General features: G+C 34.4%; 1 long non-coding RNA gene across 1 annotated transcript; it reads left to right on the plus strand.

Moving 5' to 3' along the window:
- The first annotated feature begins 22,625 nt into the window (after positions 1–22,625).
- On the plus strand, positions 22,626–23,345 carry LOC128133928 (uncharacterized). Its single transcript, XR_008232248.1, has 3 exons — positions 22,626–22,907; positions 23,062–23,117; positions 23,258–23,345. It is a non-coding gene; the product is annotated as an uncharacterized LOC128133928 (long non-coding RNA).
- Positions 23,346–24,237: the final 892 nt, after the last annotated feature.

The raw sequence follows: 24,237 nt of genomic DNA on the forward strand, positions 1-24,237 counted from the left end.
GAGTCGGATCAAATGAGAATACCAAAAAGGTTGAGAACGCGAGAACAAAGTATATTCATTTGTAATTCCATTTATTCATTTGTGGAGAAATGATAAATTTTTACGCCTTTAATTTCAATTGAAGAGAAAAAGTATATTCATGTTGATTGCGCGTAAAAAATTATCATTTCTCCACAAATGAATACATGAAATCACAACTGAATATACCTGTTCTCGCATTCTCAACCTTTTTGGTATTCTCATTTGATCCTTTCCCTATATATATATATATATATATATATATATATATATATATATATATATATATAACTCAAAGTATATCTAATATGTATTCTATTAGTTTTAAATGATTTGAAGGGTTTCACGAGAGTGTATATATATATATATATATATATATATATATATATATATATATATATATATATATATATATATAAAAGGATGGGTTTAATAGAGAACCAATATGGGTGGAGGAACCAAGGAACCTATTAAGATGGTTGGATCAAAAAATTAACAACCATTGGATTTGAGGTGTAAAAGTATGAAAAACAATAGCGTGCAACTGATTATAACCAAACACATAAATTAAGGGGGCCTTTTCGTCCAACTAAAACTTATTAACTCTCATTGTTAATTAACGACGTTGGTTCATCAGTTTCGTATTACTGAAATCGATTTTACCCTCTCATTGAAAGCGATCTTTTACTCCACTGACGACATTGATTTCAAACGAATCTACGGTAACGATTCATTCAATATCCACAATGAATCTTCCCAAAAAGTTTGTCAAAATGAATCTAGAAGGTATATTTGACTGCTATTCACTTTCGATTAACTCATTTAATCCATTTTCAACATTATATTTTCTTCGATTGATAAATTTCAAAAAGACAAATCTAAACTATCTGTTACATTATGTATTCGATGAATTTGTTAATACACTATTGTATTAACAAAATCGTTTTAGACTGATTTGAAACCCTCGGATGATGAACTTTTAATAATTTGTATACATAACGAAAACCTAATGATTTAAATTTCTTGAAATCGATATAGAAATCATGAATATCTATATTACAAACTGAAATTTCCTAAAACTTTGTGAATCTAACTCGAATATGAGTTTATTAAGTAAATCGAAACCCTAATTTCATGAACTTTTGAGAATTCGTATAATTACCAAAAACCTAATGATATAAATTTCTTCAAATCGATACATAAATCATGAATATCTAAATTACAAAGCGTAACTTCCTAAAAACTTTGTGAATCTAACTGGTTTCTGAATTTATTCGTTAAACTAAAAACTAATTTCACATTTTGAATTCACCGTGTGCTTTGTGATTTACATTTGATTATTTTGAAAGGATTCAACGTTTCTGAGTATTACATTGTTTGACAATTCACAAAGTGAATCATGATTATATATCAATTTAACATATCATTTATTCAAATTGTGAATTCACACGGTGATTTATCATTTACATTTGAATTTTTCATCTTGTGAAATTCACATTGTGTATATATATTTAATTGATATTGTATCTCTTATTGTGCTTCTTATTGTAAATTTATAAAGAGTTGCATTGGTAATGTTTTGATTCAAACTGAATTCACAAGGTGAATAAATATTATGTTAAATTCATTTGTATCCTTATTCACATTGTGAAATATATTAATAAATCATAACTTTCATACCATGATATTGATGTTCGAATTAATTTGCTAATCAAAAACAGGAAATGAAGAAAAGATTAGTGAAAAAAAGGATAATAAGAGAAAAATCAAATTGACAAGAATTCTAAAAGATGTTCTACCTTCAACTACAAGTGAAAAAATCGAAGATATTCAAGATAAAAAAAGGTTAGAACATTCGATTCAGAGTAAAATAACTAATTATCTAAACATATACTACACACTTATTAAAAAAACTAATTCACAATGTGAATCTTTGATGTGTATCTCACATTCACATAGATTCACAATGTGAATATCTTAAAAACATTTTTTTTTGCAAGTTGATCAACACTTTTGTTTGTATTCACTATGCACAAAGTAATTGTAAAAATTCACCATGTGTATGTGTACATCACTTGGTTAACCTCAAACCCTTTTGCTGTTAAATGCATAAATTCTAAATGTGAATCTTGATTATGTATCTCACATTGACACATATTCACAATGTGAATCTCTTAAAAATATTTTTTTTGCAAGTTGATCAACACTTTTGTTTGTATTCACTATTCACAAAGTAATTGTAAAAATTCACCATGTGTATGTGTATGTCACTTGGTGAACCTAAAATTTTTTGCTGTTAAATGCACAACTTCACAATGTGCATTTTGATTGTGTATCTCACATTCACCCATATTCACAATGTGAATATCTTAAAAACATTTTTTTGCAAGTTGATCAACACTTTTGTTTGTATTCACTATGCACAAAGTAATTGTAAAAATTCATCATCTGTATGTGTACATCACTTGGTGAACCTCAAACCCTTTTGCTGTTAAATGCATAAATTCTAAATGTGAATCTTGGATGTGTATCTCATATTCACACAGATTCACAATGTGAATCTGTTATGTAAATCTGTCAATTTTTTTTGCAAGTTAATCAACACTTTTGTTTGTATTCACTATGCACAAAGTAATTGTAAAAATTCACCATGTGTATGTGTATATCAGTTGGTGAACCTCAAAATGTTTTGTTGTTAAATGCATAAATTCACAATGTGAATCTTGGATGTACATAACACATTCATACAGATTCACAATTTGAATATGTTAAAAAGATGTTTTTTTTGCAAGTTGATCAACACTTTTGTCTGTATTCACTATGCAAAAAATAATTGTAAAAATTCACCATGTGTATGTGTACATCACTTGGTGAACCTCAAACTCTTTTGCTGTTAAATGCATAAACTCACAATGTGAATCTTGATTGTGTATCTCACATTCACACATATTCACAATGTGAATCTCTTAAAAACATTTTTTTTACAAGTTGATCAACACTTTTTTTTGTATTCACTATGCACAAAGTAATTGTAAAAATTCACCATGTGTATGTGTACATCACTTGGTGAACCTCAAACTCTTTTGCTGTTAAATGCATAAATTCACAATGTGAATCTTGGATGTGTATCTCACATTCACACAGATTCACAATGTGAATCTGTTAATTTTTTTTTTTTTGCAAGTTAATCAAAAGTTTTGTTTTTATTCACTATGAACAAAATAATTGTAAAAATTCACCATGTGTATGTGTACATCACTTGGTGAACCTCAAACTGTTTTACTGTTAAATGCATAAATTCACAATGTGAATCTCGGATGCATATCTCACATTCACATAGATTCACAATGTGAATATGTTATGTTAATCTATCAATTTTTTTTTGCAAGTTGATCAACACTTTTGTTTGTATTCACTATACACAAAGTAATTGTAAATATTCACCATGTGTATGTGTATATCACTTGGTGAACCTCAAAATGTTTTGCTGTTAAATGCATAAATTCACAATGTGAATCTTGGATGTATATAACACATTCACACAGATTCATAATTTGAATGTGTTAAAACATGTGTTTTTTGCAAGTTGATCAACACTTTTGTTTGTATTCACTATGCACAAAATAATTGTAAAAATTCACCATGTGTATGTGTACATCACTTGGTGAACCTCAAACTCTTTTGTTGTTAAATGCATAAATTCACAATGTGAATCTTGGATATAGCTCCTAGCCTAATAGATTCACAGTGTGAATTTCTAAAAAGTTTTTGCAATTTGATCATCATATGTTCAATTTTATATTGTTTGACATGTATTTCATAATACTACTTATATTTTGACAATCATATTAAAAATTTCACATTATCTAGTTGAAGGTTCAAAAAAATACACCAAAACCACAACAAGGAGAACCGTGGTGGAAATACTTAATAAATTAAGAAAAAATGAAGATGAAAAGACTGTTGATGAAAATGTTGAAAAAGAAAAAAGTTTAGAAGGTGATGCGATTCAAAAAAAGCAAACAAAAAAAATTGATGAAGCAAGATGAATCTGTTTTGAAGACACTTGAAAAGAAAACAACACAAGGTTAGTATTTATAAAATTATAATTTACTATAATGTATAAAATCAATTATCTTTATTTTTTTTTAAATGAACAGAAATCAGACAAAGTCCAAGATTACAAAAAACAAAAACGAAAAAGTCGATGAAGCAAGACAAATATGTTTTCAAGACGCTTGAAAAGAAAACAACTTAAGGTTTGTATTTATAAAATTATAATTGAATTTGATATTATAAAATTAATTCTTATTGATTTTGTTAAAAACATGAACATAAATCAGACAGAGTCCAAGACTTAAAAATGATTGAATACAAAAAATCTGTGACTCCTATTAAAGTTGGTGATAGCCTTGTAAAGAAAGAATCTAATGAAAAAATAACAGGTTTGTTTATTACTATTCACATGTTTAATTTACAAAGTTATAAACAAATTCGCATGTTTATTTTATGTATTATATTATCTTTTGCAAAAAAATTCACATGTGAATTTCTTGTATTGTTAGTTATTTTATAGTATATGTGTTATATTATGAGAAGCTTATGAAAATTATTGACTAACAGGAAAAAGAAAAAGAAAAACAAAGATTCTGGAAGTAGTCAAAGAAAAAAAAGGCAAAAGTGTCAATAAATCCAAATGACAGAGTATCTTTGAGAACAAGAATGAGCCCAAAGAAGTTTTATGATATTGTTAAATCTATAAACAAAGTACAAAGAAAAGCAGTTAGAGAAATGGAATTGGTATATTTACTAAGAATTGCAACCAATGTAATTTCTGGGAAATTGGCACATTTTGTTGTGAATTCATTCAATCCATCAAATATGAAAATCCATCTACCTAATGCAAAGATAGACATAACACCAGAACTTGTTCATGATTTTCAAGGAATTCCTTTAGGTAGAAAAGATATATATAACACTGATCAATGTGAATGAAAAGAATTAATGGATTGGAAGCAACAATACAATTTCAAGGCTATGAGACCATCAAATGTTGAAGAGAGAATTTAAGAATCATCAGATTCAAGGATTATTTTCAGAACAAACTTTATATTACTGTTTGTTAATACCATCTGTGAACAGAATAAGCCTGGAACTTGTAAGACAACAATATTTCCACATTTGTTAGGCAAAACACCTATGAGAGAAATTGACTGGTGTGGTTTTATTACCAATTGCTGTAAAATGTCAAAGACGACGTGGGATGAAACCGATAGAGGAAAATACTATTGTGGGCCAGTTCTTGTATTATTGGTAAGGAAAATTCTTATAATTAACACTTTTATTTATATTATTTGTTAGGTCCAGTTTAGTGTTGCGTCTTTGGGCTCGTTAGCTAGTCCAAGTTTTGTCTCCGGTATGGGTCTGTCCATCCGTGAGTTCCGTATAGGGTTTATTATATATAGATGCTTGCATGCATTCTTAAACGTAATGTTTTGATAGAGATTTTATAGCGTAAACGTTCTTATCTTTTGTAACCCTAGAATCCTCTACAGCGGAAGTTCTTCATCGAGCTCTGCTGAGGATTGAGTTAATCAAATCATTCGACTCATTCAGATCCATACTTGTGTTTTTGCTTAACTGTTATTACTTTCTTTATTCGCCTGTTTTAAAGATCTAATCGATCAAAGAGTTTTATAAACTCATCAATTGGTATCAGAGCGGGAGGCTGTGTAATTCATACACATCTCTTCTGTGAAAGAAGCGATTAGGGTTATTCCGCATTAACTGATATTTATTGAGCCGTCACTCCATAATTGACGTATCTCATTATTTATTCGGTTGCCCTAATATTGCATATTACAAGTCTGATCTTTCAAACAGGTTAAACGATCAAGCATGGACAATTCTCAATCTAATCCTATCAACATCTCAAATAGTATTGGATCAACGACGAAGATTCCCATTCTTTACACCCAGGATTATGAAGTTTGGGCGCATCATTATGAAGACTATGTCATCGGATCTGAATATAATGGGTATCTTATTTGGGAACCCATTGTGTCTGGACCATTTGCTCACTCAAGAACATCCAAGATCATTAAAACTCAGAAAGAATATAATGATCTGTTAAAAGATGTAAAAGACGTTGCTCAAGACGAAAAGGAGAAGTTTCAGTGCAACATCAAAGCATTAAGACTGATCCGGTTCGCTCTTCAATATGACACGTTTAGGTTGGTGAGTTCCTGCAGTACCGCTAAAGAAATCTGGGATAGGTTGCGAGAGCTGTATTCCACAGATGAAGATTTGGAGCATTCTATTCAGACTTTGCTTTTGTCTGAGTTTGGAGAATTTAAGCAAAATTCTGATGAGACCGTTACTCAGATGTTTGATCGCTTCAATCATCTTCTTAGCAAGATGATCAAACATGATATCAAAAGGAAGTAGATTGAACAGAAGGTCACCTTTTTGAATGGCCTAAGATCTGAATGGAGAGTTTTCGTATCTACAGTTAAAGCTAATGAGCAGTTCAAGTCATATTCACTGGCAAAACTGGTGGGAATTCTGAAATCCCAAGAAAATATTGTCATGCAAGAGAAAAATGTGGTCTCAAGTTTGGGGTCCTTGGCACTCCTGTCCAAAAGCAAGAATGTAGTAGAAGATGAAGATCTGAACCTGGAGGACTAAGATCTTACTTCAGAAGATTATGCTATGATGGTGTCCAATCCAAAAAGGTTCATCAAAAAGAGGTTTCCTACCAATAAGAACCGAAATTGGCAAGGAAGCTACAGTTCAGAAAAGGTAAGGGAGGAGCTGAAGACTGAGGAACCAAAGAAGGAGGCGAAGGTTAATGGAGATTCTGGTGTCAGCTGCTACTACTGTGGAGGAAAGAATCATTATGCCAAAGATTGTGTTCTAAAGAAAATGGCAGAGAAAGATGAGGAGAAAGATAAAGAGGTCATCTTGATGAAAAAGCTGGAAGAGATCAAGAGGAAGAAAGCTGCTACTAACCCTTCTATGAACACTACTAGAAAGAAGCCCTTTAATGAAGCGCAAACAATGACACGCACTGATAGAGGATGCACATTTGTGCGTGCCCTAAAAAATAATGTCAGTTCTACAAAATTTGAAGGATAGAAGACACGCATTTATGCACGCCCTAAAATTAGTGTAAGAAAAGAAAAAAAAAGGAAATGCGGACGGCGGCTTTCATAAAATGTGTGTCATCTAAGTGCGTCGCTTTATAATTTTTAATGAAACACGCGTTTTAAGGCGGGATTTCACCCGCCTATAGAATCCCAAAAATTAAAACCCCTCGCCTCTTCCAATTAGCAAGAAAAAGCCCTAGGACTTCTTCTTCGTAGGGATCTCCGCTTACGAGTGGTGGTCGGAGGCATTGCACGATGGGTCAGTTTCATTAAATAGTTTGGGATCTTACAAAGAAGAAGACGACTCAATGGGGGTGAAACATAATTCCGAATATGTAGATGACTCCTAGGATGTGATTCAAAACGTCTCCAAAAAATCCCTAATTTCTGACCCGCCACCTCCTCCATCCATCACCAGTGCCTTCACGTGTACATAGGCCCATCACTCGCATACAACTATAAAGATATTTGATTTAGGGTTTCTCTTTGGCCTTCATGGTCTCAATGATTCACCAGATAGCGATTTAGGTAATGTTCATGGTGGCGCTACTCCCGATTTAATCAGTCAGCTTATGCTAAATTCGGCCACTTCACAGCTGATTCATAGCATATTTTCAAATCCACTATATACAAAATGGGTTTGTGCCTTTTTTCATTTATCTTTAGATTTACTTGTTTATTGACATGTTTCACTTATTAGATGCCTTGTACAATTTCACACTTGCTCAATCCCCAATTCTTGAAAAAGATGACGCAGCAGCAGAAGCCCAACCTTGTCTTCAGGCTTCAGTTGACTTCACCAAACACAATTCAGGTACATTACCTAATGCTCTGTGTATCTATTTTAAACAATTATGCACACAAGGAAATCATTACGAATCTTCAATTAACCAATAAAATATACTCCATTACTGAGGTATATCAAATATGCATGAGAAAGACACAGCAAACTGCATTCAGATCTTTATTAAGATAAAAAAAAAGTGATGAAAAATTGCACAAGAATTATTTTGAAGAAGCTAATCATATCTTGGATAAATTTGGATTGGCTGTAGAAAAATCATGAAGTTTTTATGGCTTTATATGAAGCTCATTTTGGGGATTTTTACATTTTTTTTTATTTTAAAAAATGTGACTAATTTTGGGGATTTTTTACTCTGGCAGTGGCAGTTCAGGTGTCCTTTTTGTGAAGAACAAGATAGAAAATTAGGGACAAAGAAAAGAAGTCAGGTTTTTTGAAAACTACTAATATTATTAGTGGTGAGGAAATGATAATTTTATAAATTAAACTTATTGACTTCTAAAAGAAGCTAAATAGTCAATTAATCCTTTCAATAGTAAAAACTCTTAATTCCTTGTATAGTTAGTTTCTCTATTGTGGTTAATATAATTGCATACAAGGAAATAGGAGTTATAGAGGAAAAATAAAGGAATAAACAAGAAGATAAAATTTAAATACTTAAGGTACATGATGTTCTATCATTTTGATTCTTTAATAATTGAATTACAGCCATCTGTTGTTGAAGATGATGATTAGCAACAAAGCAGCAGGTAAATTAAGTCAAAATTTGTCCTGATTTTGGTTGGTGAAGATGTATATCATGGAGTACCCAAGGTTTGTTTTTTTTATCATCATCCATTCACTATATTATGAGATCATAATAACTTAAAATTTATGTTATGTACCTATAAACAACCTTTAATCTTCTTTCTTATTATAGCACCAAACATCAGATTGAGTAGGCATTTTGGGTTTTCAAGTTTAAGATCGTATCATTTTTGTTAGTTTTGCTAACTCATTTTGGATACTCAAAATTTATGTTATGTACCAATTTAACTTCAGGTTTGCAGCTTGGGATGCTAATCTTGTTACTCCCCATAAACGTATGGGTAATTCCATTGTTCGCTTGGAGTCCATATGTGATGGTGATCGATGGCCATTGTTTTATAATGTTTTCTTTTAGTATCAAGAAGGTGGTGGATACATAAATAAATCTGTAAAATTTTACTTTATATTTCAAATGGGTTAAACTTTTCAATCGATTATAAACATCGCCAACACGAACCCTAACTAAAATTTTGCAACAATGCGTTTCATAGGCTGTTTTTTTTTTGACGTTTTTAATCTTTATTGGGTATGAACAGGTTTATTCAGAGGTGTTATCGCTAATTGAGTTATGCAGAGTGCAGCTGAAAGTAGTTCAGTTAACGGGTGAACCAAGTTTCTCTGAAATGGTTAGTTTTTGTAAATTTTTTATACAAAATCCAATTCTGTTCTTCAATATTATAAAGATCAATGGTAAATTGGTAATTTTAGCTTTTGTTTTCGAATTTTCAGGCGACAGCATTGTCAGGGCCTCCTTATATCTTTGTTTCTACTCCAGCTTGTGTCCAAAGATGTCTTTCATCAGGTGTTCTTCAAGCAAAATCCGTTCATGATTATCTTTCAATTATTATTCTTGATAAGGTATGAATTCTTTTCTTTCTGTAACATTTATAATACTCTTTATTAAAGTACTGATTCATGTTAGTAAATCAGGCAGATCTTCTTTTTACATATGGATATGAAAAGAATCTCAAAGATCTCAAAACTCACATTACTAAAAGATGTCAATGCCTTCTCATGGCTGCTACCTCAAGGTTTGTTTGTGTCATTATCACTTCTTATAAGATGGTATTTCCATTTCTACCCCTGCAATTTCTTCATTCAATTAATTCTGATGAAATTTTTGCAGTGATGATGTTGAAAGCTTGAAGAAGCTTTATCTACACAATCCCTATATTCTTACTTTAGCAGAAGTTGGTGATGGAAAGGACGAAATTGTCCCAAAAAATGTTCATGTAAGTCCCTAATCTGCCCGTGTATCAGTCAGATCCGTTTGATGGTGTGGAATCCCAATCAAACGGATGATGTCAGATCAAAAATAGAAGAGAAGAAGAAGAAGAATATGATGAATCTTTAATGTATTAATGATATGAATGAAATTCCTTACACAAGATTCACACACACAAATGTTCCTTTCTCTCTGGCCGTAAACTACTTTTCGTGTTCATCAATCATCAATCTCTACTCCTCACCCTAACACCTCTATTTATACATGTTGGATATGGGCCGGAAACAAATGGGCCGTAAATGAGTTTACGGCCGTAAACTCAGCCGTAAACATGGCCATAAATTCATAAATATTACACAAAAATATAATTGTCTAGAAAAGTAAAGTATAAACCATATTTTGACCCAACAATCTCCCCCTTGGTTCATAGCTTTCTTTTCTTAATGACCCAACAAGCTCCCCTTAAAAAGTAGTTGGCTCTTCTTGTCAATCTTCAATGAGAGCATGGCTTCAGCTTTAACCTTCGATTTCTTCACAGCATCAGGATGAACATATGAATCTTCAAAGAATGACTTCATCTTGAGCACTTGAGGTTTTCTTCAGAATTTGGCTTTGAACGCACATTGGGTGAGGAGGCTTGACGTACTGATTCTTGAAAGATGGCGCTTTCAGCTTGAGAATCTTCAGAGTGAATATCAGAGAGAACAAATCTTCTGGATCACTTCAGCAGGTACAAAGATAGCAGCAAACTGATTGAGGAGGCTTCAATGCAATCTGTCACATAATCTTCAATTTCAGCTTCACCTTGCTTCTGGGGTTGAAAGATTGAATGTTGAAAGAATGATCTTCATTTCTTGCTCCTTCGAATGAGAATTCTTCGATGCTCACGGACGAGGCTTTGGCTCAGAAATCTTCAATACAAAGTCCATGAGTCTTATCTATACCTGAAATCACTTTTCATGACAAAACAAAACTAAAAGAAAACTTAGCACACAAAATAAAACAGAAATAAAAATATTTTTGGATTTTTTTAATTTTTCTGAACAAGAAATAAAACAGAAATAACACTTTTTTGAATTTTAATTTTTAATTTTTAATTTTTTTTAAATTTTTTTAATTTTTTTATTTTCATTATTTTTAATTTTTTTAATTCTCCCCTAATATTTAAATTAGAAGAAACTATGACAAATTTAACAAAAATAAAAATGATATCTAACTTTAAGAGTGATTTGGGATCAAAGTTTTTAGACAACCTTTATCCACTTGTCGGTACCTTCCATATTCACATCTTTGTCTGGTCGATCGTCGGTATTGTGGTCCACTTAAACACGAAAAATTTATGACAGATTTAGGACATACTATTTGTTACAAGACATGATGAACTTAAAAACCTAAAATTTATATCTGATCCTAATTTCTTAGATACTATATCTTAAGGTCCATTCATTTGACGACGACCAGGGATATTGTTGTCCACCTAAATTGAGCAGCGAGATCTATAGACAATCTGTATGAGTTCAATTTTAAGTGTACTGGAACGTGTTTCCCGCTTCCTGATATGCCCCAGCCATCAAGAACTTCCAGAGTACTCCTTACACCGGGTGAGCAGACAACCATTCAGAGAGAGAAGAGATTCAGAATTCTATTGCTAATTACTTCAGAGGGGTTGAGAAGAAGAAGGTTGCATATGCTGTGTACCAGGTCGGACTAGAAGTCGCGCAAAGGAGACAGCATATGGCTAACAGATGAGAAGTATTTCACACATATATATCCTGCAGAGAAATAGAGTTGCATATGTTGTGTACCAGGTCGGATTATAAGTCACGCAAAGGAGACAACATATGACTAACAGACAGAAAGAAAGAAAACGATTTTCTACAGACCTAATTTATCGGAATTTACCAGTCGCCCCATCCAACCGGAATTAAGGACAGAATCCGCACATCGAGGAAAAGTTAAACCATGGTTCCAAGTACAGGTTCAATTAATGTGACGAGTAGATTCCCATATATATTCCGTGCTCAATCTATCCGAGCGTCGTATTGTCAGGCTGAACGTATCTAACTAGGTCAAGATTTGTCAAGTCTATAAATTTCCTAAGTTCAACTCTCCCTAGTCAAGTCCATTTAAAATTTTTCGTGCCTACCGACGCATCAAGTCAGAGCATAGACCCTTCAACTTCGGGTACGTTACGCAGACTCAGGTTGCCTGTTATCACTTGATAATATCACTTCCCAAAACAACTCCCTCAAGCACATTTCATTTACATCATATTTTTTTGGATTTTTGAAAATTTTCAATTTTTGTTTTGTTTTTATTTCTCCACCTAAATTTGTGCATGGGTGAGAATTTAAATAAATGAAAAAATGCGCAAATTTAAACAAACCTAACAAAAATTGAAAACAAACCTAATAAAAATTCAAGATATAGACTAATAAAACCAAAAAAATAAAAAAAAAATAAAAAATAAAGAATAAAAAAACAAACAAAGAAAAAAACTTAATCCTCAAAACGTATCATTTTCAGAAATCCCACAAGCACATCAAAACGAGCTTTGTTAAAAGGCTTTGTGGACAAGTCAGCCACATTGTTATCAGTGTGGACTTGTTCGATTCGAATTAAAGATCGTTCATAACAGTCTCTGATAAAGTGAATTTTAATATCGATGTGCTTGGTTTTAGAGTGTTGGACTGGGTTCTTAGCAATTTGTATGGCAGCCTCATTATCACAATAGATAGGGGTTTCTAAGTAATTCAAACCGTAGTCCAACAGGTGATGTTGGATCCAAATAACTTGAGAACAACACGCTGATGCTGCCACATATTCCGCCTCTGCTATCGAAGTCGAGACAGTGTGCTGCTTCTTGCATTGCCATGAAACTAGTCTGTCACCTAGGTATTGACATCCTCCTGAAGTTGATTTCCTGTCAAGCTCACAACCTCCATAATTGCTGTCAGTAAAACCATAAAGATTAAATTTAGAAATCTTCGGATACCAAAGACCCAATTTAGGGCTTCCTTTGATATATCGAAAAATTCTTTTAACAGCAATAAGATGAGAGAGTTTAGGATTAGCCTGATAACATGCGCATTGACAAACTGCAAACATAATGTCTGGTCGACTTACAGTAAGATACATCAGGGATCCGATCATCGATCGATAAAGAGTTTGATCTACGGGTTCGCCTTCTGGATCTGGAGTCAGGAGAGGTCGTTCAGCCATCGGTGTTGAAGCAGATTTAGCATCATGAAGTGTGAACTTCTCAAGAATATCTTCCACATACTTGGCCTGATGAAGAAGGATGCCGGTTGAATTCTGTTTAACCTGAAGCCCCAAAAACATGGTCATTTCTCCCAAAGAGCTCATTTCAAATCTTTTCTTCATTACACTTTCGAACTCCTTGCAAAGTTGTTGGCTGGTTGATCCAAAGATTATATCGTCGACGTATATTTGAACAAGTATCTGGTCCTTGTCGACATGCTTTATAAACAATGTTTGATCGATAGTACCACGTGTATAACCATGTTCGAGCAAATGCTTAGTTAGGTTGATCAACATAGATTTCTTCCTTCACCTTGCCATACAAGAAGGCAGTCTTGACATCCATTTGAAAAACAGTAAAGTTCATATACGAAGCATACGCTAAGAAGATACGAATAGCCTCCAAGCGAGCTACGGGAGCATAAACCTCAGTGTAGTCAAGATCCTCGACTTGTCGAAACCCGCGAACTACCAGTCTAGCTTTGTTTCGCACAATGACCCCGAATCGTCCTGCTTGTTACGATAGACCCATCGTGTGTCAAGAGACTTTTTGCCCTTTGGTAACTCAACTAACTTCCAAACACCGAGTTTTTCAAATTGATGCAATTCTTCATGCATTGCATCCACCCAGCTAGCTTCATTTAGAGCCATTTCTACATTCTTGGGCTCAATTTGAGAGATAAAGCAAGAATACAGACATGTATTCACGTCTCCACTTTGACTTCTAGTTTTAACACCACTATCTAGCTAGCCGATAACGTTCTCGATCGGATGATCCCGTTGAACCCTAGAGGGTATTTCTTGGCTGATGTCATTGGTAGACACAGGTAGAGTGTGAATGTTAAGACCTCCTTCATTTGCTTGTTGAGTAGAACCAGATGGTTCTGCAACATACTCATCTGTAATAAGTTCAGGAAAGAGTAATTCCATCAGGGTTGAAGAGACAGCGGAAGCATCATTTGGAATGAACTCTTTCTCTAATGATATGAGAGGTCTCGATTCAGCATCAGAAGAATCAGTGTGGTCTGATTGAGGACTGTCATGTTCCAAGAACGGCCTCCCCTGAGAAGTAGCAGAGGACTTTTCTGAAGATGTTGCAGAAGACTCCCCCTCAATTGCAGCAGAAGGCTCCCCCTCAGATGAAGCAGAAGGCTCCCCCTCAAATGAAGCAGAAGATTCTCCCTTGCGTGAATCAGAGGACTCCCATTCGGTTGAAGCTTTAGACTTTCCTTTCGACGAATTAGAAGGTTTAGATACAGGCTTGTATACGACTTCTTCGTCTTCATCTTCAGAGATACTCTTCCAATGCGAATCAGTTCTAGATACATCATTTGAATACACGTTTAAGGATTTGAAGAGTGACGTGTAATCAAACAACCAGTCCGGACCCACTCTTGCGTCTGTCTCATTCTCCTCCAACCAACGCATGTCATAGGATTCCACAATCTGTTTGGTTTTCTTGTTATAGACTCTATAGGCGGTACGTGCAGCATACCCAACAAAATAGCAGTCATCAACTTTGGCATTGAACTTCAGATTGGCATCTAGGTGAAGAAGGGTGCAAGGACAGCCAAATACTCGAAAATGACTGACTGGCGGTTTGTGACCATAGTAAATTTCATATGGAGTTTTCATTTGAGCTTTGTTGATGAGCACTCGATTCTGAACATAACAGGCAGTGTTTATTGCCTCTGCCCAAAAGAAAACAGGAAGCTTGGAGTCACACAGCATCGTCCTTGTAGCATCTTTAAGTGTTCTGTTTCGCCTCTCAGCAACACCATTTTGTTGAGGTGTGTGAGCTGAACTAAATTGACGCAGGACCCCCTTCTCAGAGCAGAAGTGATTAAGAACAGAATTCTTGAATTCTGTTCCATTATCAGTGCGAAGTGCCTTCACCCTTTGATTGGTCTGATTCTCAACAAGTATGATGAACCTCTTGATCAATTCAGTGACGCTAGCTTTGTTGGATAGAAAGAAAACCCACGTAAAACGAGAGAAATCATCAATCACAACTAAACAGTAAGAACTTCTATTGATGCTTAGCACGTTTACTGGACCAAATAAATCCATGTGAAGAAGTTGTAGAACCTGACTTATTGAGTTAACTTGCTTCGGAAAATGTGGCTTTCGATGATGCTTTCCTTGAGCACATGACACACATTTCTCAAACGTGATAAAGTCTTTGACAGGTAATCCACGGACCATCTCATTCTTTGCAAGACGATTGAGATTTTTGGCGTTAGCGTGACCTAATCTTCGGTGCCACAACATTGCAGTTTGCTCAGAGATCTTTGAGAACAAACAAGTAACTTGCTCTGGGAGATTGCTATTCATATCGATAATATAAGCATTTCCATCCCTTTTTGACTTTACGAGAATCCATTCTTCAGGGATGACAAAGCCTGGCTTTAAGATCATGCATTCCTTGTCAGTGAAATGCGTAGAATAGCCCTTATCATAGATCTGCAAGACACTTAGCAGGCTATGTTTTAGCTCTGGAGCGAAATTCACATTTTCAAAACTCAGAACTCCATTTGATACCGTGCCCTTTTGTGTAATTTTTCGTCCATCTCCACCCGCAAAAGAGACGTATCCCCCATTAAATGATTGAATGTTGTTCAATTGGGTGATGTCTCCTGTCATGTGCCGGGAACAGCCACTGTCGATGAACCATGGTCTGACGACATTTCCCCGCAACTGCCCCTACAAAATGTGCGGGTTTAATTAGATTTGGGCACCCAGGTCATGATCTTCCTGGGTGATCCCGATGCCTTTTCATATTTATTGCACATGAACTTCTCTGAGGATACAGATGATGTATTGGGAGTACATTTGGGCTTCCATTTATAATTAGGTTTTTTGAAAAATTCAGTCAACTTTGTCATTTTATGTTTAACAATCTGCTTAAAGCATGTGTTACTTCTACCAGAATTGGTTGAAGATCCACTATTGCTTTGGGATGAGCTTGACCTTGGCGTGGCTATGCTCCTTTTTGGCAGACTGTTCGGGACAAGGTGATTAAAAAACCTTTTATGTCTGTGAAAAATATCCCTTTTTCTATTTCTTTTATCTACCCAATCATCATTTCTAGAGCGACTTCTAGAGGAATTTCTATTTAAAGACCTTCCTCTGAACTCGTTCTCTCCTCTTGTAAGATTATAACTCACAAACGTTCGATTAAGACAATTTCTAGCAATATGACCCTTAGTACCACAATTAAAACATATCTGATTGTTATTGTTAGAACTTGTGCTGCATTTATCAAATTTGTTTTCCCTACAAACACCCTTGCTTGTCTCACAGAAACATGCAATGTTATTAGGTTGTGAGGCAAGTGAGGGAGCTATATTTATTGAGGGTTGTGAGACTAGTGGTATCTCAACATTTTTATCACAAACATTCAAATTGTCAACCAAACTGTTCAAAGATTTATCAGACATATTAGAAACAGTCAAAACTGTATCAGAGGTAGTAGCTGCTGTATCAAAATAATTAAAAACACCACAAGAGATATTGTCACTTAAAACATTTAACAAAGAATTGTCTTTATTTAAAATGAAAGCTTCAGGTTTGGACTCGATTTTATTTTTAGAAACACATCCTTCAACTTTGTGCTTTGACTGATTCAAGGATTGATCTGCAGGAGAAGTAGAAATGTTAGTACTTTTAACATTAATAAATCCTCCCGAAACAAAACCGGAGGGCTTGCCATAAATCATAAATGATCCATTGGCAATCTCTTCTTTGGACAAGGGCTTGGACACGTATGAATGATTGAAAGGAGGAGGTACATGATTACCTAGACCTTTTGATTGATTCCTTTTAAACTGCATACTTTGGTCTATCATATTTGCAACCACCTCACTTGAGAAATCATATTTTCTAACATCAAGTTTGGCGGTCTCAAATTTTCCTTTCAAGGATTCAACTTCAGCAACTAGCTCAGCATTTTGTTTGACTACATAATCATAGTTTTCACATTTATTGCTGTAGTCTTCCTGGAGTCTCCTAAAGTCTTTAATTTTTTATTCTAGTTGAGCTTTAAGTGGTTTTTGTCCTTTTCGAAGTCGGTACCCTTCATATCTAAGGTCTTCTACATCTCTTATTAATTTTTCATTGAGTTCACGAAGAATCCTAAGATTTTCTGCTTCATTTCCTAATGTCTCAATTTTATAATGTAAAGTTTTCACATAATCTACACAAGCTTTAGAGCACGATAGAAGACTTACCTTGGACGAATTAGGTTCATGGGAAGAAGATACCATCAAGCCAAATTGTAGCTTCATCATATTGTCTTCAGCTACTGCATTCCCTGCTTGAGTGTCATCCCTCACTTGTGCTAGATGAGCATTTTCTGGTCTAGACAAATTTAGAGGTTGTATTTGATCATCCCAGTCAAATGATTGTGCAACCATAGCCTTTTCATTGTTTGCTTGACCACTGCTTCGGTTGTTCCCAACTGCAACCATTGTTCTGTCATTATTAACCCTTCTATCAGGGTGTGGGAAATCACGAGCAAAATGCCCTGGCTCGTGGCAATTGAAACATCGAAGCTTTCCTTTGTTGAATCCAACCTTCTTGTCAGCGCTCATTCCCCAATTGTTCTTTCCTGTCTTTTTGGCAAACTGTTGTGCCCTAAATACAGCCATGGCAATTTGCCATGTGATGTCCATTTCCTCAACGTCCTCCGGATGGATTTGATCAAGATCTGCAAATGACAATTGAGGTGGAAGTTCCCCAGCTACAAGAGCATTGTAGCAATTTACAAGCCCCGCTGCAAAGACAAGGTTTTCATCACCCTCCTTTCCCTTGATGAGGAAGCCACATTTGAGGATGAAACAGTTTAGGTAGACATGAGAGGCTGGCTTTGTGGGTAAGGAATGACCGGTGCAGAGGAAGATAAACCTACAGGAGTATAAGAGAAAGAAGAGAGAGCATTATTAGTTGAAATGCCAAGATTGGCAGCTGAGTAGGAGTTCACATGATTGATCTCTCGCTGCTTGTCATCAATATCACACGCTTTGATGACAACCATCACTTCAGCTAGGGAAAGGCGATTGAGAACCTTAGTCTTCTTAATTACTGCTACATTCATGTCCCAAGATTTTGGGAGTGCATTTAGTAGCTTCTTATTAATTTCTGACTTTGTATAGAAGATCCCTGCCACAGTCATCTCTGTGTTGAGAGTTGTAAATCGCTGCAGTTGAGCTTCGAGAGTCTCTCCGGGAACATAATTAAACATATTGAAGCGTTGTCTCAGCATATCTTGGTGACTTTCTCGCATGTCTTCATTTCCCTCATATACTTCAATGAGAGCTTCCCACAGTGCTTTAGCAGAAGTATACTCTCTGAATCCTTGAGCAATGTCTGGAGATAAAGCCATAGTCAAAATGGTCAATGCCTTTTGTTGTTCTTCTACACTCTCAAAGTCTTCATCAGTGTAGTTTTCGATTTTCTTGTCGACCACCTGCCCCCCAACTGTAGTGGTGATTCTGACTGGATCCTTTAAAACACATTTCCAAATCTTGAAGTCCTTCATCTTTATATACTTTTCAATTCTATATTTCCACTCGGGGAAACCATCAGCGGACATAAGTCTTGGAATGCGCGTGGTTGTTCCCATCACAACATCAAGTTCTTGGTATTGAGTTGAATTTTGTGTTTCCATTTTTTTTTTAAATTATCTGTAGTAAATTTTTAAGGCTGTAAATTTAGTTGACCGTAAACTTCTTTAGGCCGTAAACACTCTCTACACCGTAAACTGGAGTTTACGGTCAAATTTATTTGGCTGTAAAAATTAATTTTTTTTTATTTTGATTTTTTAATTCAGGAATTAATTTCAACTAATATATAGTAACTGACTTAGCCGTAAACCCTTAGGCCGAAAACTTGTTGGCCGTAAACTCGAGTTTACGGTCCAAAGATACCTTTTGATTTAAACTCCGAAAATTAATGGTGTAATTATCGTTTAACAGAAAATCGATTTTTCGTGAATACTCGAGTTTACGGTCAATGAAAGTTAGATATAAAAGTTCTATTTTATTTTTAAAAACAACTCAATTAAATGCCAGGATCAAAATTTGATCACGAAGGCTTGAATGATGTGTAAAATAATCGTTTTCGTAGAATGAACTTGTGGCTGTGAAGAGGAGTTTACGGCCGTAAACTTCGAGAAACTTTGATTTTGACTGGAATGAATCCCTCTATACTACTGTGAATATCGACTTAGTTGAAAATGCAGCTGTTGAACGTCTTTGACACTGGTTTTGCTCTGATACCAATTGTAAGTCCCTAATCTGCCCGTGTATCAGTCAGATCCGTTTGATGGTGCGGAATCCCAATCAAACGGATGATGTCAGATCAAAAATAGAAGATAAGAAGAAGAAGAAGAATATGATGAATCTTTAATGTATTAATGATATGAATGAAATTCCTTACACAAGATTCACACACACAAATGTTCCTTTCTCTCTGGCCGTAAACTACTTTTCGTGTTCATCAATCATCTATCTCTACTCCTCACCCTAACACCTCTATTTATACATGTTGGATATGGGCCGGAAACAAATGGGTCGTAAATGAGTTTACGGCCGTAAGGTGTTTACGGCAGTAAACTCAGCCGTAAACATGGCCATAAATTCATAAATATTACACGAAAGTATAATTGCCCAGAAAAGTAAAGTATAAACCATATTTTGACCCAACAGTTCAGCAATTTTGGGTAAGAGCTTAAGAGCTAAAATCTTGTATACTTATTTAACAAACTTATTTTAGGGCATTTCTTTAATACATTTTATAGTTTCTTGAATCTTTATTTATTTCTTTTACTTTTATATTTAGATACAATGTAGTTATCGAGATAAGCTTCTTTACATTCTTGCAATTTTGAAGTTGGATCTTGTTCAAAAGAAAGTCTTTATATTTACAAATAAAATTGACACAAGTTTTAGACTAAAACTTTGAGCAAGTATTATTTTTCCCATTAAATTAATCTTTTTTTTACCTATTATAGATTTTAATAAAACTTTTTATATATTTCTTGACAGTTTGGTATAAAATCTGCTGTGTTAAATGCTGAATTTCCTGTGAATTCACGTCTACATATTCTTGAGGTATTATTCCCTTTGACTTTTCTTGAAGTTTTTATAATTTTATATAATGTTTTTTAGGGTTTTGGTTCTTAAATGAATAAAGAAAACAAATTTCCTGGGCGGGAAAGAAGCAGACATACTTGCTAGTAAGATGAGTATGGTACAGTTGCAAGGGCGGGACCAGTTGCTAACAGCACAAAACGAAATGCTCAAGGTACTTTACTCTACTGCTTCATCATATATGTATGCAAGTTTGGTTGGCTGTTTCCCTTATTACAGATGCATTGGCTGCATCTGGTCAGGTATAAATTCACCAAATGTTGACTTTGACTTGACTTGACATATAGTTTAAGGAAAATGTTTGACTATTTGTCAGTTAGTTGACTTCTTAACCATTTTTTGTTTTGTTTTGTTTTAGGCGTTGATTGCTAGTTCGGTTTCAAAATGGAATTATAGATCTGTGAAGGATATCACATACTTCGTGTTGACTGTAATGTTAATTAATAATTATTTTGTTTATATAATATATAAAGATGTTTTTATTTTATAAAAGTTAATTAATGTTTTATTATTTTCTTTAGATTGGTTTTGTGATGGGTGTTACTTTGGCTGCAATATTGTGAGTTTCATTTGGTTCCATAGTCACACTGTTCACTAAGGACATTGGAGTATTGGCGATTGCTAGAACTGGGGTTTTGGTAAACTCCCTATAATACCCTTGTTGTTAATATATATATATATATATATATATATATATATATATATATATATATATATATATATATATATATATATATATATATATATATATATATTTCTGATGCGTTTTGTTTTTGTGAAAAAAGTTTGTGAGTGCTAGTCAGCCTTTGAATGCTTTTGCTTTTATTGTTGATGGTTTGCATTATGGAGTTTCAGACTTCCCGTATGCTGCTTATTCCATGGTATGCTTTTTTTTAGACATGAATATAAAATTACATATTTGCCCTTGGATTAATATGTTTTCACTGTAGATGCTTGTTGGGATTTTATCGTCTGCTTTTCTTTTCTATACTCCCTCAGGTTTTGGTCTTCATGGTGTTTGGTCGGGTTTGAGTCTCTTCATGGGATTATGAATGTTGGCAGTGCTTATCAGGTAATTGTGTGATTTCATGACATGACAAAGGGTATATCAGTAATTTCATCTTCTTTGAGAGAGAGAGAGAGAGAAAGCTAACAAGAATGGGTTGTGGTGGTTTCTGCATGAGGATTTGAATTTAACAAAGGTCGTACCATGAATTTTTATTTATTTATTATTTTTTTAGTGTGGCTTGTTTTGCTAAATAGATAGGAAGGTTTGTTCCATTCTACATTCTTTCTCTTTCTCTTTCTCTAAGCAGTAAGCAATAAGAAGTAAGTAGAAGCAACTCCAATAAAATCAAATCATCCCAAGTGCATGCTGCTCAAATCTAATCTTTTTTCTGGTTGAAGCGGATTGAGAAGGGTAAAATAGTCATTTTCACTAGTTTATCTTTTATTAAAATCTAACCGGGTGGAATACTAAAAAATGAGCTACCAGTGGAATAGTAAAAAATGGTTTCCTTCTTTTTCTTTTATCGATGAAGTACATGCTGCTCTTTCTCTCACAGATATAGCAGTTGCATCAAAGCTTTTTGCTGCCATGGATCCATATCAGGTACATCCTCTTGACCTGATGTACACTCTTTAATACAATATATAACAACCATTAGGATGAAAGTAGGGACTAAATGTAGAGTTATTCAACATATACTTGTTATTATATCAACCTATAATTTAGATACCGAACAAAATATGGAATCTATGCAACAACATTTCAAATTTGACATACAACACTTTAGTCGTATTGGGACGAACAAAATATGGAATCTATGCATCAATATGGAATCTATGCTTCAAAACTTACTGAAGCTCATGAGTTTGTTGCTGAGTTATCATGTCATGTGAATCAGAGGAATCAAAGACAAACTGTTGCAGGGGGGGGGGGCTTAATTTATCGGTATAACACTTTTGGCTCAGTTTGATTGATAGCTATTTCTGTGATTAAGTTTACCTTATACATGATAATGGTGCACAATAATATCTTTTACTAGTATTGTTTTCCTACCATATTTTTTTGAACTCTTTTCATGCAGGCTTCTGCTCCTAGTGTATATTGGAAGCTTCATCAGAGTCAGAAGATTCTGAAATAGAAGGGGTTCATTTTTATCATGCGATTCTGTAAACTGTTAGCAGTTCATTTTTTTTTGTTTCTTCCACCCAACCAGTATCGATCCACCAAATTTGGTCTGCAAGGAGGGTTTATTTGGGATTGGGTTGACTAAGTTTGAAACTCATCTCTTAAATTTTATAAAATTGTAAATGTGGTGAAAGGGTAGTTCTAAATATTTGCATCTGGTTTCAGGGGTTACTCAAGGAAAATGCAAATGGTAGCAAATACTGGGCATATGGAGGTGATTTTGGAGATACACCAAATGACTTAAATTTCTGCTTAAATGGTCTCATATGGCCTGATCGGACTCCTCGTCCTGCTCTAAATGGTGATTACTATAAATTTTTTGCTTAGTATTTAGGTTTTTGCTTAGTTATTTTCCAACAAAAATGTTTCCATGATGAATCTTTTGGTAGAGACAATGTATAAGAATTACTTCATTGAGCTAATTATGATGCGATCCTTTGTTTATTTGTTTTCAGAGGTCAAGTATTGCTATCAACCAATTAAAATTTCATTCACCAATGGCGTAATTAAGGTATCAATATCATCAGTCTTACTTATTTGTCTATATCATTTTCATGAAAATTTTTATGTTGCGTATTATATATTCATATGTCCAGTTGTGCTTTCTATATAGAAAATGTTCACCTTGGTCTTTGCGTTTTTTGTTCATAGATTACAAACACCAATTTCTTTCAAACATCAGAAGATCTAGAGTTTAATTGGGTGATTGAAGTTGATGGATGTAAACTTGATTCTGGAACTCTCAGTCTACCAACATTAGAGTTTAATTGGGTGATTGAAGGTGATTTTGGTTCTTGAAACGAGACTCAAGATATCATATTTTGGCATGGCTAGAAGCTTTGGAGGAAACGAGACTCAAGTAAAAGTAAAAACACAGAGAGTTGTTGGCACATAGTAAGCTAGATGATGCAATTGTATATAAATGATTTCATTTTTTATAACATTTACTCACTTTTGGAATAATTATTTGTATTTGACATATTCGTGAAATGAATTATCTTTGTTATTTATGGTATTTTATTTTGTATTATGAGATTTTAATGTATTATTTAATTTGAAAATTAGTAAATCTATAAATAATATTTTTTTTAAACATTTAAAATTATGATACGCAAAAATGTGTGTCATCTTTATTTATGACATGGCCTTTCTTGACAGAGGCTTTCTTGATACACGTTGCATGTCATTAACACACGCGTCGTAAGGTTACGACACGCGAATGTGTGTCGTCTTCCTTTATGCCAAGGCCTTCCTTGATACGCATTGCGTGTCGTAAACGCGCGTCGTAATTGTGCGTTGTAAATGAGCGTCGTAAATGCGCGTCGTCTATAGACGACGCGCAAAAGCGTGTCGTCTCTCTTTGTGACAGGGCCTTCCTTGACACGCATTTGCGCGTCGTCTAAGCCTTTTACGACGCGCAATGAGCGTCGTAAAAGGCTGTTTTTCTAGTAGTGGAATGCTCTTATTGTATAGGGTTCGGTAGAGGATGACGAGTTTGGTGGCGTGCAGATGTGGTCAACCGACTCAGAAGATGATGAGGTGAGAAAGTCTTCACATGGAAAGGCGTATGTGGCAAGAGGTGGTGAAAGCAGCGGAAAGTGTTTGATGGTGACTGACATATCTCACATGAG

This window comes from Lactuca sativa, chromosome 4 (assembly GCF_002870075.4).
Source record: "Lactuca sativa cultivar Salinas chromosome 4, Lsat_Salinas_v11, whole genome shotgun sequence".
NCBI lineage: Eukaryota > Viridiplantae > Streptophyta > Magnoliopsida > Asterales > Asteraceae > Lactuca > Lactuca sativa.